Here is a 6,337-nt window from a genome sequence, read left to right as displayed (position 1 = left end):
TATTACATCAACTTAGAAGCTTCATCTGTGTTCTACTATGGTGCTTTTCCTTTTTCCGCCTACGGCAACACGCGACATAGCTTTGCAGACGATAAGTACAACCGTTTCCGAGAGCAGAGCGGCAAATGTGACGATCTATCTTTAAGTCGATTCGATAACAAATGACGAAAACGGACGGATTTCTCAGGTTTTTACTACATATGAACACTTTTCACATTCTCCCCTGCAACTCGGCTGCTAGTCCTGCTTTCATGCAGAATCTTAAGGTCCTAGCTCATGTCCAAGTCACCAAAGCCAGCTAAAAAGTCAATAATCGATACCTAAAACTTGAATTGTACTACTTCTTACTGGCTATTACATCAACTTAGAAGCTTGAACTGTGTTCTACTATGGTGAGTGCAGTGTCTCCGGATAACGCAGCACGCGACATAGCTTTGCAGACGATAAGTACAAGCGTTTCGGAGAGAAGAGCGGCCAATGTGACGATCTGGCTTTAAGTCGATTCGATAACAAATGACGAAAATGGACGGATTTCTAAGGTTTTTACTACATATGAACACTTTTCACATTCTCCCCTGCAACTCGGCTGCTAGTCCTCCTTCCATGCAGAATGTTAAGGTCCTAGCTCATGTCCAAGGCAACAAAGCCAGCTAAAATGTCAATAATCGATACCTAAAACTTGAATTTTACTACTTCTTACTGGCTATTACATCAACTTAGAAGCTTCATCTGTGTTCTACTATGGTGCTTTTAGTGTCTCCACATACCGCAGTACGCGACATAGCTTTGCAGACGATAAGTACAAGCGTTTCAGAGAGAAGAGCGGCCAATGTGACGATCTGGCTTTAAGTCGATTCGATAACAAATGACGAAAACGGACGGATTTCTAAGGTTTTTACTACATATGAACACTTTTAACATTCTCCCGTGCAACTCGGCTGCTAGTCCTCCTTTCATGCAGAATCTTATGGTCCTAGCTCATGTCCAAGGCACCAAAGCCAGCTAAAAAGTCAATAATCGATACCTAAAACTTGAATTGGATTACTTCTTACTGGCTATTACATCAACTTAGAAGCTTGAACTGTGTTCTACTATGGTGAGTGCAGTGTCTCCGCATACCGCAGCACGCGACATAGCTTTGCAGACGATAAGTACAAGCGTTTCGGAGAGAAGAGCGGCCAATGTGACGATCTGGCTTTAAGTCGATTCGATAACAAATGACGAAAATGGACGGATTTCTAAGGTTTTTACTACATATGAACACTTTTCACATTCTCCCGTGCAACTCGGCTGCTAGTCCTCCTTTCATGCAGAATGTTAAGGTCCTAGCTCATGTCAAAGGCAACAAAGGCAGCTAGAAAGTCGATAATCGATACCTAAAACTTGAATTGTACTACTTCTTACTGGCTATTACATCCACTTAGAAGCTTCATCTGTGTTCTACTATGGTGCTTTTAGTGTCTCCACATACCGCAGCACGCGACATAGCTTTGCAGAGGATAAGTACAAGCGTTTCAGAAGGAAGAGCGGCCAATGTGACGATCTGGCCTTAAGTCGATTCGATAACAAATGACGAAAACGGACTGATTTCTCAGGATTTTACTACATATGAACACTTTTCACATTCTCCCGTGCAACTCGGCTGCTAGTCCTCCTTTCATGCAGAATCTTAAGGTCCTAGCTCATGTCCAAGGCACCAAAGCCAGATAAAAAGTCAATAATCGATACCTTAAACATGAATTGTACTACTTCTTACTGGCTATTACATCAACTTAAAAGCTTCATCTGTGTTCTACTATGGTGATTTTAGTGTCTCCGCATACCGCAGCACGCGACATAGCTTTGCAAACGATAAGTACAAGCGTTTCAGAGAGAAGAGCGGCCAATGTGACGATCTGGCTTTAAGTCGATTCGATAACAAATGACGAAAATTGACGGATTTCTAAGGTTTTTACTACATATGAACACTTTTCACATTCTCCCGTGCAACGCGGCCGCTAGTCCTCCTTTCATGCAGAATGTTAAGGTCCTAGCTCATGTCCAAGGCACCAAAGAAAGCTAAAAAGTCAATAATCGATACCTAAAACATGAATTGTACTACTTCTTACTGGCTATTACATCAACTTAGTAGCTTCATCTGTGTTCTACTATGGTGATTTTCCTGTTTCCGCCTAAGGCAACACGAGACATAGCTTTGCAGACGATAAGTACAACCGTTTCAGAGAGAAGAGCGGCCAATGTGACGATCTGGCTTTAAGTCGATTCGATAAAAAATGACGAAAACGGACGGATTTCTCAGGTTTTTACTACATATGAACACTTTTCACATTCTCCCCTGCAACTCGGCTGCTAGTCCTCCTTTCATGCAGAATCTTAAGGTCCTAGCTCATGTCCAAGGCACCAAAGCCAGCTAAAAAGTCAATAATCGATACCTAAAACTTGAATTGTACTACTTCTTACTGGCTATGACATCAACTTAGATGCTTGAACTGTGTTCTACTATGGTGAGTGCAGTGTCTCCGGATACCGCAGCACGCGACATAGCTTTGCAGACGATAAGTACAAGCGTTTCGGAGAGAAGAGCGGCCAATGTGACGATCTGGCTTTAACTCGATTCGATAACAAATGACGAAAACGGAAGGATTTCTAAGGTTTTTACTACATATGAACACTTTTCACATTCTCCCGTGCAACGCGGCTACTAGTCCTCCTTTAATGCAGAAATTTAAGGTCCTAGCTCATGTCCAAGGCAACAAAGCCAGCTAAAAAGTCAATAATCGATACCTAAAACTTGAATTGTACTACTTCTTACTGGCTATTACATCAACTTAGAAGCTTCATCTGTGTTCTACTATGGTGATTTTAGTGTCTCCACATACCGCAGCACGCGACATAGCTTTGCAAACGATAAGTACCACCGTTTCAGAGAGAAGAGCGGCCAATGTGACGATCTGGCTTTAAGTCGATTCGATAACAAATGACGAAAACGGACGGATATCTCAGGTTTTTACTACATATGAACACTTTTCACATTCTCCCCTGCAACTCGGCTGCTAGTCCTCCTTTCATGCAGAATCTTAAGGTCCTAGCTCATGTCCAAAGCACCAAAGCCAGCTAAAAAGTCAATAATCGATACCTAAAACTTGAATTGTACTATTTCTCTCTGGCTATTACATCAACTTAGAAGCTTGAACTGTGTTCTACTATGGTGAGTGCAGTGTCTCCGGATACCGCAGCACGCGACATAGCTTTGCAGACGATAAGTACAAGCGTTTCGGAGAGAAGAGCGGCCAATGTGACGATCTGGCTTTAAGTCGATTCGATAACAAATGACGAAAATGGACGGATTTCTAAGGTTTTTACTACAAATGAACACTTTTCACATTCTCCCGTGCAACTCGGCTGCTAGTCCTCCTTTCATGCAGAATCTTAAGGTCCTAGCTCGTGTCCAAGGCAACAAAGCCAGCTAAAAAGTCAATAATCGATACCTAAAACTTGAATTGTACTACTTCTTACTGGCAATTACATCAACTTAGAAGCTTCATCTGTGTTCTACTATGGTGCTTTGAGTGTCTCCACATACCGCAGCACGCGACATAGCTTTGCAGACGATAAGTACAACCGTTTCAGAGAGAAGAGCGGCCAATGTGACGATCTGGCTTTAAGTCGATTCGATAACAAATGACGAAAACGGACTGATTTCTCAGGATTTTACTACATATGAACACTTTTCACATTCTCCCGTGCAACTCGGCTGCTAGTCCTCCTTTCATGCAGAATCTTAAGGTCCTAGCTCATGTCCGAGGCACCAAAGCCAGCTAAAAAGTCAATAATCGATACCTAAAACTTGAATTGGATTACTTCTTACTGGCTATTACATCAACTTAGATGCTTCATCTGTGTTCTACTATGGTGATTTTAGTGTCTCCGCTTACCGCAGCACGCGACATAGCAGTGCAGACGATAAGTACAACCGTTTCAGAGAGAAGGGCGGCCAATGTGACGACCTGGCTTTAAGTCGATTCGATAACAAATGACGAAAATTGACGGATTTCTAAGGTTTTTACTACATATGAACACTTTTCACATTCTCCCGTGCAACGCGGCAGCTAGTCCTCCTTTCATGCAGAATGTTAAGGTCCTAGCTCATGTCCAAGGCACCAAAGAAAGCTAAAAAGTCAATAATCGATACCTAACACTTGAATTGGACTACCTCTTACTGGCTATTACATCAAGTTAGAAGCTTCATCTGTGTTCTACTACGGTGCTTTTCCTGTTTCCGCCTACGGCAACACGCGACATAGCTTTGCAGACGATAAGTACAACCGTTTCCGAGAGCAGAACGGCCAATGTGACGATCTGGCTTTAAGTCGATTCGATAACAAATGACGAAGATGGACGGATTTCTCTGGTTTTTACTACATATGAACATTTTTCACATTCTTCCCTGCAACTCGGCTGCTAGTCCTCCTTTCATGCAGAATCTTAAGGTCCTAGCTCATGTCCAAGGCACCAAAGCCAGCTAAAAAGTCAATAATCGATACATCAAACTTGAATTGTACTACTTCTTACTGGCTATTACATCAACTTAGAAGCTTGAACTGTGTTCTAATATGGTGAGTGCAGTGTCTCCGCATACCGCAGCACGCGACATAGCTTTGCAGACGATAAGTACAAGCGTTTCGGAGAGAAGAGCGGCCAATGTGACGATCTGCCTTTAAGTCGATTCGATAACAAATGACGAAAATGGACGGATTTTTAAGGTTTTTACTACATATGAACACTTTTCACATTCTCCCGTGCAACTCGGCTGCTAGTCCTCCTTTCATGCAGAATGTTAAGGTCCTAGCTCATGTCCAAGGCAACAAAGGCAGCTAAAAAGTCAATAATCGATACCTAAAACTTGAATTGTACTACTTCTTACTGGCTATTACATCAACTTAGAAGCTTCATCTGTGTTCTACTATGGTGCTTTTAGTGTCTCCACATACCGCAGCACGCGACATAGCTTTGCAGACGATAAGTACAAGCGTTTCAGAGAGAAGAGCGGCCAATGTGACGATCTGGCCTTAAGTCGATTCGATAACAAATGACGTAAACGGACGGATTTCTCAGGTTTTTACTACATATGAACACTTTTCACAATCTCCCGTGCAACTCGGCTGCTAGTCCTCCTTTCATGCAGAATCTTAAGGTCCTAGCTCATGTCCAAGGCACCAAAGCCAGCTAAAAAGTCAATAATCGATACCTAAAACATGAATTGTACTACTTCTTACTGGCTATTACATCAACTTAGAAGCTTCATCTGTGTTCTACTATGGTGATTTTCCTGTTTTCGCCTACGGCAACACGGAGACATAGCTTTGCAGACGATAAGTACAACCGTTTCAGAGAGAAGAGCGGCCAATGTGACGATCTGGCTTTAAGTCGATTCGATAAAAAATGACGAAAACGGACGGATTTCTCAGGTTTTTACTACATATGAACACTTTTCACATTCTCCCCTGCAACTCGGCTGCTAGTCCTCCTTTCATGCAGAATCTTAAGGTCCTAGCTCATGTCCAAGGCACCAAAGCCAGCTAAAAAGTCAATAATCGATACCTAAAACTTGAATTGTACTACTTCTTACTGGCTATGACATCAACTTAGATGCTTGAACTGTGTTCTACTATGGTGAGTGCAGTGTCTCCGGATACCGCAGCACGCGACATAGCTTTGCAGACGATAAGTACAAGCATTTCGGAGAGAAGAGCGGCCAATGTGACGATCTGGCTTTAACTCGATTCGATAACAAATGACGAAAACGGAAGGATTTCTAAGGTTTTTACTACATATGAACACTTTTCACATTCTCCCGTGCAACGCGGCTACTAGTTCTCCTTTAATGCAGAAATTTAAGGTCCTAGCTCATGTCCAAGGCAACAAAGCCAGCTAAAAAGTCAATAATCGATACCTAAAACTTGAATTGTACTACTTCTTACTGGCTATTACATCAACTTAGAAGCTTCATCTGTGTTCTACTATGGTGATTTTAGTGTCTCCACATACCGCAGCACGCGACATAGCTTTGCAGACGATAAGTACCACCGTTTCAGAGAGAAGAGCGGCCAATGTGACGATCTGGCTTTAAGTCGATTCGATAACAAATGACGAAAACGGACGGATATCTCAGGTTTTTACTACATATGAACACTTTTCACATTCTCCCCTGCAACTCGGGTGCTAGTCCTCCTTTCATGCAGAATCTTAAGGTCCTAGCTCATGTCCAAAGCACCAAAGCCAGCTAAAAAGTCAATAATCGATACCTAAAACTTGAATTGTACTATTTCTCTCTGGC

The sequence above is a fragment of the Schistocerca gregaria genome, unplaced genomic scaffold (assembly GCF_023897955.1).
Source record: "Schistocerca gregaria isolate iqSchGreg1 unplaced genomic scaffold, iqSchGreg1.2 ptg000552l, whole genome shotgun sequence".
In the NCBI taxonomy this organism is placed as follows: domain Eukaryota; kingdom Metazoa; phylum Arthropoda; class Insecta; order Orthoptera; family Acrididae; genus Schistocerca; species Schistocerca gregaria.
The sequence above is the reverse complement of the archived record's forward strand: the minus strand, read 5'-3'. Positions refer to the sequence as shown.